The sequence below is a fragment of the Urocitellus parryii genome, chromosome 9 (assembly GCF_045843805.1).
Source record: "Urocitellus parryii isolate mUroPar1 chromosome 9, mUroPar1.hap1, whole genome shotgun sequence".
Lineage (NCBI taxonomy): Eukaryota > Metazoa > Chordata > Mammalia > Rodentia > Sciuridae > Urocitellus > Urocitellus parryii.
The window spans coordinates 44622674-44635899 of NC_135539.1; the positions used below are offsets into that span (position 1 = coordinate 44622674).

At 33.8% G+C, this 13226-nt stretch overlaps 1 protein-coding gene across 5 annotated transcripts in view; it reads left to right on the plus strand.

Annotated features, from left to right (window-relative positions):
* LOC144256943 (transport and Golgi organization protein 1 homolog) overlaps positions 1-13226 on the plus strand; it is an 88195-nt gene that overhangs the window by 10460 nt on the left and 64509 nt on the right. For 4 of the 5 annotated variants that reach the window (XM_077802845.1, XM_077802844.1, XM_077802841.1 and 1 more), the window contains 7 exons: positions 956-1019; positions 4199-4259; positions 4459-4543; positions 6499-6633; positions 7473-7553; positions 9222-9336; positions 11490-11610. The gene's annotated coding sequence lies outside the window, so the exon portion shown is untranslated. The remainder of the gene's footprint in view (positions 1-955; positions 1020-4198; positions 4260-4458; positions 4544-6498; positions 6634-7472; positions 7554-9221; positions 9337-11489; positions 11611-13226) is intronic. The other variant, XM_077802840.1, reaches the window with a different exon arrangement.

Below are 13226 nucleotides of genomic sequence, written 5' to 3' on the forward strand. Positions count from 1 at the left end.
TCACATTATATTTCTCTTCAAGATTTGAGGAAAGAAAAGATTATGATGTTTTGTCATTGGGAGGGTGATGGGCATTGAAAGAAACTTTCTTAATATACCGTTAAGTCCTTTTGTTGGTAATATTGAAAATCTCCAAGAGGCTGTATTAATTTAGGGAGAAGAGCACAGGAATAATGTGGTAATATTCAGTTTAGTCATTGTTGAATAGACATCATTCTAGGCATCAGAGATAGAATTGTCATTCAAGAATTTGTCATTTGTCTTGATCTCTGGTCACTAGTTATCATTTTGTATGCTTGCTTATACTTTTAGACTTAGTAACTAGATGCATATTTTAGGCGCTTGAGTGAATTCTATCATATTCTACTACAAATTCTATTACATGGCCAGTGAATTCTTATTTTTTTAACAGTACATTATAAGTATACATCATAGTGGAATCCATTGTTACAGTCTCATGCATGCATATAACAATTTGGTCCATTTCATTCCCCAGTACTTCCTCTCCCTTCACCCTGGTCCCTTCTCCACTACTCTGTTGGTCTCTCTTCTATTTTCATGAGACCGGTCCTCTTTTTTTCTTTATTTTTTCTCTAGCTCCCAAGTGTGAGAGAACATATGACCCATGACTTTCTCAGTCTGGCTTCTTTCTCTTAACATGATGTGCTCAGGTTCCATACATTTTCCTGCAAATGGCATAGTTTTGTTCTTTTTTATAGTTGAGTATAACTCCATTGTGTGTATGTATCACATTATCTTGATCAGTTCATCCATTGATGACCACCTAGACTGGTTCCATAGTTTTGACTATTGTGAACTATGCTGCTACAAACATGGATATGCATGATCACTATAGTATGTTGACTTTAGTTCTTTTGGATAAATGCTGAGGATTGGTATAACTGAAATGGCTATATTATTTTTACAGTCTCACTAGTTTTATTTTCATGGGCAGGTGGTAGATGAAGCTTTGAAGGTAGATGATTGTGACTGTCATCTTGAATTTTTACCACCACCAAGTGAGTATTTTTTCTTATATAAATTGTTGCTGAGTTGTCGTAGTATTACCTAAACTTTATGCCCTAAAATTTGTACAAGCCTCATTTATATTTGCTCTTGTTCTCATTTTAATTTATAATGCTTCTGTATAAGTCAGCTTTCCATCACTATAATGAAATATTTGGCAAACGCTAGCTGTGACGTAAAGAGAATTATATTTTGGCTCATAGTTCTGGAGATGTGACGATATGGTGCCTGTATTGGCTCAGTGCTGGTAAGGCAGTGGATTGCAATGGCAGGGAAAATGTGGTGGAGCAAACTGCTCATATCCTGAGCCAGGAAGCAGAGAGAGAAGACAAGACCAGGCTCCCACATTCCTCTTCAAAGGCATTTCTCCAGCGATTTAACCAACTTCCTTCAAGATTCTACAGCACTTCTTAATATTGCCACTCTAGCGACTAAGCCTTTGCACGTGGACTTTTGGGGAACACTCAGCATAAACATAGCAGTTTTTATTGTTAAGAAAACATTGAGTATTTGAAATCAATGCTCGGTCTTTTCATTTAATTTTGGAACTTCAATAAGAAGAATGGAAAGGAACACTTAAGCACATAGCATTTCTTGATCTGTCCTTAATCACTTTTAGGCCACCTTTGTTTCTTGTTATTGAAAGTTTTCATTATTATCTCCCTTTCCTTAATCTCAGGAGCCTTTCTTTCTTTTTTTTTTTCTTTTTTACATTTTTCCCCCTAATCAATCTCCCTCTGAAATTTTTAATACCATACGTACTGCTTGTCTGTTTACATACAATATGTTCATCTGTGCTTTATATATAAAAAGAACTAGGCTTTTTCGTCTCCCAACAGCTTAATTTTTTCACTGTATTTGGGGTAATACTCAACTCCTGTTGAGAATGGATGTCTGTTGTCAGGTGTGGTGTAATCTCACCTGTAATCTCAGCATCTTGGAAGGCCGAGGAAGGAGGATTGCAAGTTCAAAGACAGCCTAAGCAATTTAGCAAGGCAATCAACTTGGTGAGATGCTGTCTCTAAATTTAAAAAACTTTAAAAGGGTTGGGGATGTGGCTCACTGGTTAAGTACCCCTGAGTTCAGTCCCTGGCACCAAAAAAAAAAAAAAAAGAATGGATACTTTAGTCCTTTGGAACTACTGTAGCAAAAATACTATAAACTGGGTAGCTTTAAACAACAAACATTCAATTCTCACATTTCTGTAGGCTGGGAAATCCAATATTGTGGTGCCAGCAGTTTTGGTATCTGGTGAGGCCTCTTTTCCTGGTTAATGGATGACCTTTTTTTGGATAATGGGAATTGAACCCAGGGACTTACTATTGAGCGTGATCCCCAGCCTTTGTTATTTTTTTATTTTGAGAAAGGGTCTTGCTAAGTTGCTGAGGCTGACATTGAACTTGGGATCCTCCTGCTTTAGTCTCCAGAGTTGCTAGGATTACAGGGTGTACTACTGTGCCCAACAGTAGATGGCTAACTTTTTGCTGTGTCCTCACATGATAGAAGGATGGGGGCATCTCCTGGGACCTCTTCTTATAAGGGCACTAATTCCTGTACGAGGTCTTTACTTTATGACCTAATCACCTCCTCAAAGTTCTACCTCCTAAAACCATTGGGGATTAGATTTCCAACATAACAAATCTTGGGGCAACACATTCAGCCCATAAGAATGCTTTAGGCTAATTCCTGCTTAGTTTTAATTTTGAGGAAAATCTTTCTCACGTGGATTACATGCTTCTCTGTTTTTTAAAACAAGAGTTTAAGGAAATAGACTTTTTTTAATGATTCTAAAGGTTGTTATACCCAATAGTTGTTTATCTCAAGCTTTCATATAGAGTACCTTTCAGGGTTATTGAAGTGGATTGTTGGTCTCCAGTTAGTGATACCCTGTTGCTCTCTTTACTTTCTCTCGTTTGTTTTCTTTTGAATGGCTTTGTTTCTATCCATTTTTATCTTTTACTACCTACATTCTGTCTTCTCTGGGGTCTAATTCCACATGTTGAACCCCTGAACATTTGCAGTTGGTTAGCAATTAGTGTGCTTACAGTGAGTGGGAACTTAGGTGTTTGTCTTACCTATTGTGATTCCAACACCATGTGAAACATCTTTGAGGATTAAGCTTTTTTTTTTTTTTAGAAGGTAGTTTTTAATTCATTAATATTTCTTAGGCCATTATTAGCAGACAACACATTTAAATAACTTATTTAAATACTATCTACTCATCAGTATCCACGTTCAGTAAAAGAACTTGAAATCCCAGGATTAGGGTTAAATAGTTTTGCCCAACCTCACAAAGCAGAAATCACACTAAGACTCCTGTACCTTTCCTTTCTGAGGCTACTGAAGCCAGCTTGGGCTCCACCCTTCTTATTTCATTGACCTTGATCGGCTCTGTGCTGTCCCCACAAACCTAGCACATATTCTCTGTCCTTCCGCCATGCTCACTCTTCCATGTAGCTTTGAATGTGTCACTCCCCTGCTACACAGAGGCTTGATTCCTGCCAGTGTGATAAAGGCTAGCCTGATGACTCATGGGTATCTGAAGCAAAGGGTTTGCGAACACTCACACCAGCCTGCCTTTGCAGTCATTTTCTAGCCTTCTATCTTGCTAGAGCTCTTAAGATTGTGCAGGTTTACTTAGTATTTATAAATGAACTCTACTCTTGGGTTCCAACCAGTCTGTCCAAATCATTCATCTTAAGACCAAAGAAAGGCTGCATCCTCACCAACCCTTTCCCCAACCACTCTGCCTTAGGTGGGTGATTTCTTCCTTCTGTAGTTAGGAGAGAAGTTACTGGCTGTGGAATTAATGTGTCAATATTGGCATAGTCTTGTCTTTTCTTCATTACTAAAACGATGTGTCCTTTCTTTCCATCTGATTGTAAAATGCCTGAGAATAGGAGCCCTTGCCTATATCTCTCTGTATCTGCTGCAAATCTAAATAACTATTATCATCATTATAATTTATCTTTGTAATAATTTTACATCATACATAGAATACCATCATCAGTGCCTGCCTTCCTTTCTGGCTTACCTGTTTGTAATTATGCTCTCATATAGTATTGCTTCTTTGGCTTTCTTATTCCAATTTACATATGTTTTTATTGTTTTGCTCTCAGGCTTGTGGATTTTTATGTATGGATCTCAGGAACAAATGCTTTTGTATTCACAGGTCAGCCTCCAAAACATAAATGAAAACAAAAATCCGGAAACAATGAATCAGAGAAATTCAGGTATTTTTTTTCCTCTAATTTTATAGGGACATTTTATTGAAATTACATTGGATTTAGAGAGTAATTTGGGGAAATCAGTGTCTTAGTAATATTTCTATTTAGGAACTCACATGTGACTGTCCATTTACTCTGTATTTTTCTTTATATAAACAGGACTGTTTTATTTTAAGATGATTTAAAACATGCTTTTCTCTTTAAGTTCTAGTTCACAGTTGACTTTACCAGTTGATTTGAAAAACATCTTGGAGAAACAGTTTCCTAAATCTTCCAGAGCTGCACACCAGGTAATAGAAATAGCTTTTCCAGTAGAAATAGCAAAGCTCTGGTCATGAATTAATATATGCTTGCTAAGAAACCGGACTATCATTAATTTAAATACTAATTCAAAAATTGTTACCCAGAGATTTAACCAGTGGTTAGAACTGTAGAATTTCTTGCCAAAGATTTAATAATAGTAATACTAACTTTAAATATTTTTCAAAGATTTGGATAATTTAAAAAGATTTAAACATATGCAGTTTCATTATGCCTACTTTAACAATAAACTTGGTAAATTCTTTTTATGTTATTTAGTGAGGAAAATTTATATCATGGAATAGGATAATTGCTTCAAAATTTATGGGTCATTTAAAATTCAATTAATTATTAGGTCTATAACATCTTACAAAGGACTGAAACAGATTTCTAATTATTTGAATAAAAGCAGTTTTAGAATTTGTTAACAGTTGGGAGATTTTTTAATTATATGTTTTTATATTTTTACTGACTCTAAAAACCCTGAAGGACTTTTTAAAAAGCCTGTGAAGGTAAAAAGATTATTTATGATAGTTGTTTGTGAACCCATTGTTTATTCAATGCGTTTTTATTGGGCCCCTCCCAGATGTTGCAGACAGAGGGAGTCTGCATTGACAGTGTCCAACCTGGTCTGATGAAACTTACAGTACAGATATCCTATGTTAAGTTATGTTAAGGGAAATAATTTCCAAGGCTATGTGGATCCGTTCCTAGAATAAGAAAGGAGATTAAAACAGCATATTTGGGCTGGGGTGGAAGCTCAATGGAAGAGTGCTTGCCTAGCATGTGTGAGGCACTAGGTTCAATTCTCAGCACCACATATAAATAAATAAAATAAAGATCCATCGACAACTAAAAATATTTTTTAAAAATATTTTTTAAAAAGGTGAATAACTAGTGATTGACAGGACAGCACTTCATGGTCTGTAATCTCAAATTCACATCTTAAAACAAATGTGGCTCTCATGTGTGTTTTAAATACTATAGTGGATAACCAGGTTAATATGAGAATTGTTCTTTTCCATCATATTTTGGGGGAAAGTTGTCCTATATTTTGGTTCATTGGCTAGAAACCATCAGGAATCTTTTGTTAATCTGTGACTAAACTCTACAGTTTACCTTTTGAGTCTTTATTGTTAGGAACAGTGAGGAGTATATTGTTTAGATCAGTATTTTCTGTTCTCTGAATGGTGTACACATGTATGGCAAGGATGACGAGACTTTATCTTAATGTCTTACCTCTGTCATCTTTGTGGAACTTTTGTAACTTAAGGCTATTGCCATGTAACTAAAATCTGAATTCACATTATAATGTTTGTGTACATATGTTTTCAACTTGCAAAAAGTTTATCACTTTATTTGAGTATATTATGTCAATTTTGTTTTTATTTTTTATGTTTTTCCTTTTATTTAATATTGTACTCTGTCAATAATTTTTTTCTGGTTATATTTAAGTGCATGTGAAGTAGGAGTAGTTAACGATTGAAATATGTATTTCTTGCTTAAAATTAATGTTTGTTTCAGCACAGGATGACAGTTGTTAAAATCTGATTGTTTGAGTACATAGGTCCTGTATTATTATGTGTCTAATTGTTGTAGTCCCAGACAATTTACTTATTTAGTGATGTTTAGTCTTCTTCTTACATTGTTAAAACTCCAAAATATTATTGGTATAGACTGAAAAAGTAAGCAAAGCTTTGCACTGTATAGAATAAAATGAATCAAACTTTTCTCTCATGGGCAGTGGCAGAGGAATGAAGATAATGAGGCAGTGCTGTGCTGAGAAAGGAATATGATGAATAAAGCATAGTTTGAGTATTTATTTAAATACTTATTATCATTTATAAAGTGTTAATGCGAATTTAACATCATAAGTTTTAAACTAAAAAGCTGTAGATTTGCACTAGTGAAATAAAATTTCTTTTTCTTTTTTTTCTTTTTGCAGGATTTTGCTAATATAATGAAAATGCTAAGAAGCTTAATTCAAGATGGTTACATAGCCTTATTGGAGCAGCGTTGCCGAAGTGCTGCGCAGGCCTTTACAGAGTTGCTAAATGGTTTAGAACCTCAAAAAATAAAGGTAAAATTGCCAAATCATAGCTTGTTTATCAATACCAGTGCACCTCAGATGAATTTAGAAAAAATCAAGGCTTTAACTCGAATTTATATACCTTATACCTGGGCTGGGAGCAGGTGAATCTCCTCCAGGTTGTGGGGCACAGGTGATGATCCCAATTCAGAGTTTGTGATTACATTCAATGTATGATCCATGCTTATGTTCTCTTTTTGACCATTGTTGGGGTTATCAGAACCTTCTGGCCTTTCCTTTTATGAAAAGGAGTCTTTTAATAAAGCAAGAATTTGGACTCGCTTTTAGGTTGCATTTTTTTATCCAGCAAGAAGGAATTAACTAGATAAATGAGTAGCTTAAGCAAGATTGTGAAAGCAGATATCTTACTTAATCTGTTACTAACACATGCAAAAACACATGATTTTAATTAAAAATTATTCTAATTTATTATGAACTATGCCTTAAACAACTGACACATCGATTCTGTGTTTTATTTTTTTAAATTTTTTTTTAGTTGTAGTTGGACACAATACCTTTATTTTATTTATTTATTTTATGTGGTGCTGAGGATGGAAGCCAGGGCCTCGCTCATGCTAGGCGAGCACTCTACCGCTGAGCCACAACCCCAGCACTGATTTTGTGTTTTAAATACTTGATATGAATATAACAGTTTTGTATTTGCAAAATATATTTTCTAATTCTATTTGATCATTAATTCAATCATACTGATGAATGATGTTATTACACTTGTTTAGTGATGTTATTACACTGTTGTGGCTAGAAGGTTAATGTGATGTAAACTGGCAGATTTATGTTTAGATTTTTAACTAAAGCCTTTTTATTGACAGCAATTGAACCTGGCCATGATTAAATATGTATTAGTAGTATATGGACTTGCCATTTCTCTGCTTTAAATAGGACAGCCTGAGGTAAGATTGTAACACAGAGAACAAACAATTAAAATAGGATATTGGTTTTGTAAGATATATAAAAACTGTTTTTCCATTTTGGCTCATTTCCTTCTGTGTACTTTCTTGAAAGGCTGAAATAGCTAAATTTAAATAGTTTGTGCTTTTTTTTCTTTTTTTTTAAAGAAAACTTTGTATTCCTATTAGAAAAAAGTAATGCTTGCAGTACTGGGCTTCTACATCTTACTTACATAAAAAATAAAGAGTCTAATGTATCATGGTAGGCAAATTGCAAAAACATAAAGTTGAAGGAAAAGAGCAGGTTGGAGAACACAAACATTGTGATAACACTAGTGTATAATTTAGTATAGAACAATACTAAATATTGTTTATGGATATCTCTGCATTTTGTAAAACTGAAAAAAAATCATGGACTACCCGTTTATCATATTTAAGATAATGACAACATTTATTGATAAAAGAGGGAATGGGCCTGAGGAAGTTAGAAAGGAGATCTCAACTTTGTGTTATGCTGTTTTATTAGAAAACTGAAGTAAACATGATCATGCTTAATAGCTCTTAGTTCTGGGTGATGAGTAGTTTGGTGTTTGGTTAATTCTTAAGTGGAGGATTCAGGTAATAGCATACGGTCTGCATGTAGGTGTGAGCTCTAGTGGTCCCCATTACTCATGCTCTTCTTTAACTTTCCTGGGATGCTTACTTACCTGTGCTTTTCAGTGTTATAACATTGTTTGAGGTTCTCTAGAATGATTTCAAGTATTATAACATATCCTTTCTGCCAACTTGGATGCTAAACTTCCCTGTTAAAATGAAAGTTCAACTCTAAATTGCTACCTAGTTAAGATCAAACTTGACGTTTATGTTTTACTCACTTCTGAGAATCTACAGTGCCTGAGGTTCATTTTCCTTGTTCTTGATGTGACAGATGGAATGCCTTCTATTAATTCCTGTCTAATTCTGTTTTATAATATATCAATGGAAACAGGACTTCATGATTTTAATTCTATCTTGACAGAATAATAAATTTCATGCTTTCCCTTATTGGAATTGAAGAAATAGTTTCTTATACTCATGATTTACTATAAAATAGACAAATTTTTTTAAAAAAGTATGAATATGGTAGAATTTATGCATTTAAAAGATTTTCATCAGCATAGACCCTTAAGGAAGTCATGTGTTGACCACAGTCCAGCCCTTGTTTCAGACATTCTTGGGATGCCTCTAAAGGGCTATTTTTTTTGGGGGGGGGCTATTTTTAAGATAGCTTTTGTCTAAGAGAGCAGTACTTAATAGGATGTAGATTACAATGCGTGTGCATGTGTGTATTTGTATTTGTGTGTTTTTTATCATGAATTTACATCTTATAGTATTAGCCAGCATGGGCCATCACTTTGTGTGTACAAAGAAACGTTTATATAGTTGGCTGTCTTATATTTTTGGCAAGGTTGGATTTGTTGAATTCCTGGGTTTCCATATGTTCATCTGATTAGCTACAGGAAATTTGTATAACTTCTAAGAAAATGAAATGCAGAGAATATAATTTTTCCATAAGAATTTTTTAATATACAGTTTTTTTAATATTACACGAAAGAAATCAACTTTGGGGTGAAGTCTGTTTTAACATTTTTCTTCTTGCATAAGTGATTATTGTTCTCACCTTTATTAAAGGAATTATCTGAAGCTGAAAAACCAGTTTAAAAGGATTATTGAACACTACCCCAATGAGGGACTTGATTGCTTGGCCTATTGTGAAATTGGAAAAAGTATATTTAAAAAAAACCAGGTTAGTAGAAATGACATTAATTTCCAGGCTGATAAATTTGAAGTCTTAATGTGATGATGATCCTTTTTCTGGAATTATTTTGTTACCTTATGTGTGGCACACTATTATGATTGTGATTTACTTTGAGGAGCTGACATCTTAGTATCGATATTAAGTATTAAAGCAAGATCAATCAGTGCAATTCTTGATGCTTCTTAATTTTGTAATTCATAAGAAAGTCAGTAATAGAGTATTTAACATGAAGAATTTAATATCCATTTGTACATTTCATGTATAAATGGTGACTGAATTGATATAAATTAGTACTTTAAAATATGGTTTATACATTTTGATGTTAAGCACCTATTTCCAAAACAATTGTATGAAAGTGTTTTAAATAAAAGGTACATGTTAACATGATGTTAAATACATCATAAGTTAAGCATAAAAACCTTTCTGAATTTCTATTATAGTAGAAATCCTTATTCCAAGTTCAAAATACAACTTTTCTCTAAATGTTTTATTGCTCTTAGTCTTGTCTCCCCAGATTGCCTGTATGACCCTTACAGAACAGGATTGTGTCTTGGGCTTTAAAAAAAGAAATCTGTGTTTCCAACCACTTGCATTCAATATACATAGGTTACAGTATAAAGAAATAATTGTTCACTGATTGAAATATCTCTTATAATTTTTAATTTTCCTCATATTTTCATCTAACTTTTTAGGGAAAGTTTTTTATGAGATTCTTGGGAACCCAATCTTAGAGTGTGCCTGGAACCTCTTTGTAGATTTTTAAAGATTAAAGAAAATTCTTTTACTTCATGAAGTTAATTTTGAATTGGTCTGTAAGGATCAAGTAGTTACAAGGGAAATAGGATTTAGCAATCACCTTTATAGTAATAGCAAATGAAATTAATTTCAAAGTGTAGTGTAAATTGTTAGGACATACTTGTTTAATGCAACGGTGATATGCTGGTATTCACAAGGTCCAGGAAAGAAACATAAATGTGTAAAATCATGGAAATGTGGTAAACTGAAAAGTCTTTGCCATGTTGAAAGGCATTTACATTTTAATTCCTAAGTAATATGATGTGGGTAAAAGTCTAATAGCTGCTTTTTGGCATTGTAATGTACCATTTGTATCCTGCTATTGATAATTGTCTTATGGTGGATGGTAGTCTAGCTTTTCTACATATAAATCTTTTTTTTTTTCAATTTTTTGTCAGTGAGTTATTGGCTTTTTTTTAAACTTTATTTTTATTTGTTTACTTTTATATGGTGCTGAGGATCGAACCTAGTGCCTCACGTGTGCAAGGCAAGCACTCTACTACCACTGAGCTACAACCCCAGCCCTACATATGAATCTTTACATATGTATAGGCAAAAATAAGTTTTTAAATTAGAAAATAGTTTCAAAATTGGAGAAAGCAGGGAATCTCTTTTTTTAGTCTAAAGAGAATAAAGCCCTCATTAACTTCATCATCTAATACTTCAGTATCTTTTTTTTTATTGTTGATTCCTAGGAATTGATGACTCTGGTATCTCTCTCTGTCTTTCCTTTTCAGCCTCTACACATACTTCATATGTGTGCAAATGTTTTCTTTTTTTTATTGGTTATTCACAACATTACAAAGCTCTTCACATATCATATTTCATACATTAGAATCAAGTGGGTTATGAACTCCTATTTTTACCCCAAATACAGATTGCAGAATCACATTGGTTACACATCCACATTTTTTTACATACTGCCATATTAGTGACTGTTGTATTCTGCTACCTTTCCTATCCTCTACTATCCCCCCTCCCCTCCCATCTTCTCTCTCTACCCCATCTACTGTAATTCATTTACCTCCATGTTTATTATCCCATTCCCCTCACAACCTCTTATTTTTTGAATGGAACAAAGTTGCATTTTAAAAGGAATAGAACGCACCTTACCATGATAAAGCCAAAGGCCAGGACACAGTTATATTTAGTTTATATTACTGTAATAGCAAGCAGCAATAAACCTTAGTTTTATTTAAAGGAAATTTAGTGTTCATTGAATACTTCCATCTGATGTTTTATTGAAGGTACTCCTACCAAGAAGCTCTAGGTCTTGTGAACTCTTGTAGTAAATGAAAATATCACATCACATCTTTTTCTTTTTTTTTTCCTAATTCTGATTTTAGATTCCTAGAAGCTCTCAATCACTTTGAGAAAGCAAAAACCTTGATTTATCGTCTTCCAGGAGTGTTAACTTGGCCCACCAGTAATATGATTATTGAAGAGTCTTAGCCAGAGAAAATAAAGGTAACAGTTTGTTTTTGAGAATGTTCCCTGCTAGCTATATTAAGTGATGCAGGTGTTGAAAGACAGACAGTAGTACTCTCCTCACAGTCCCTGACATGCATTCTCCCTTGAAAGAGAAACAATGACTTTTAATGCACGTTTCCTAGGTACTAGTGACACACCTTCCATTCATCATTACATTTTCCTTACAGCAGCCTTGAGAATTGTGTAGTATGATCATTTCCATTTTATAGTTTAGATAGGTGAAGTGATGAGCTCATGGTTAAGCATCAAGGAAGTGGTAGAGCTGGAACTTGAGTTCAGGCATTCTGACATTAGTGCATGTGTTATTAAGCAGGATGCTGTACTGGTTGTACTTAGAGGAAGGTACAGTATTACTGTTTTATTATATTAATGTCATTATTGAGATGGTACCTGAGTTTATGAATTGAATTATGAATTTAGTGTCATTTCTGGAGCCATATGGATGCTTTACCAATTCTAGAAAAACTAATAAATTTTGTCTCATATACCAGAACTTGCTTTTGTATGAAGCTTTTAAAAGTACAGGGGCCAACTTTTACAACTTAATAGTAAAAAGAGAAATAATCGAATTTACAAGTATATAATAGACATATCTGCAAAGAAAATAGTGATAACCCATTAGTACAATATTGTTAACCATTAAGGAAATGCAAATAAAAACACAGTGAGATACTGGTTCACACTCTGAGGATATGCATAGATATTAAGTGTTGGCAAGGGGATGGAAATATTATAACATTCATACTTTGCTGGTTGTAATGTAAAATGGTGCAGCTGCTTTGGGACAACAAGACTGGCAATTCCTCAAATAGTTAAACATAGGGTTACCATGTGACACAGCATTTCCACTACTAGATTTGTACAAAAAAAGGAAAACATGTTCTCCCCAAAACTTGTACATGAATGTTTATAGCAGCACAATTCATAATAGCCCCAAAGGGGGAACAACCCAAGTATCCACTGATGAATAGATAAACAATAAGTACTGATATATGATACAACATGCATGAATCTTGCGAACACTGTACGAAATAAAAGAAGCCAGACACAAAGGTCACATGCTGTATGATTCTGTATATATGAAATATCCAGAGTAGGCAAATCTGTATACAGAGACAGAAAATAGATTGTCTAGGTCTGGGCATTAGGGGAAAAAGATGAGGAACTGCTAATGGTATTGAGTTCCTTGTTGGACGATGAAAATATCTAAATTTAGATTGGTGATGGTTGTACAACATTTTGGATATATTAAAAGCCACTGAACTGTACTCTTATGTAAGTTTTATTATATTTATATCAACAAAGCTGTTACAGAAAAATAAAGCACAGAGATTATTAGATTTTCCTCTCATTATACCATATTGGGATGGAGATATACAAGTTATTGACAACAAAATCCAGTACTGAAAGCATGGTGTTAGTCTCTTGGGGGCTTCTAATTCTCTAGAGCATTAACAAATACATGTGACAGAGATAGGTGAATGGGAGTGTTAGGATTTTAGATCAAGTTACATTGAGAAAGAGATGAATCATAGGATTTTCAGGCTTGCCGTAAGGCTTATTTTATCTTAATTGTTCGATTTCTCTTAATT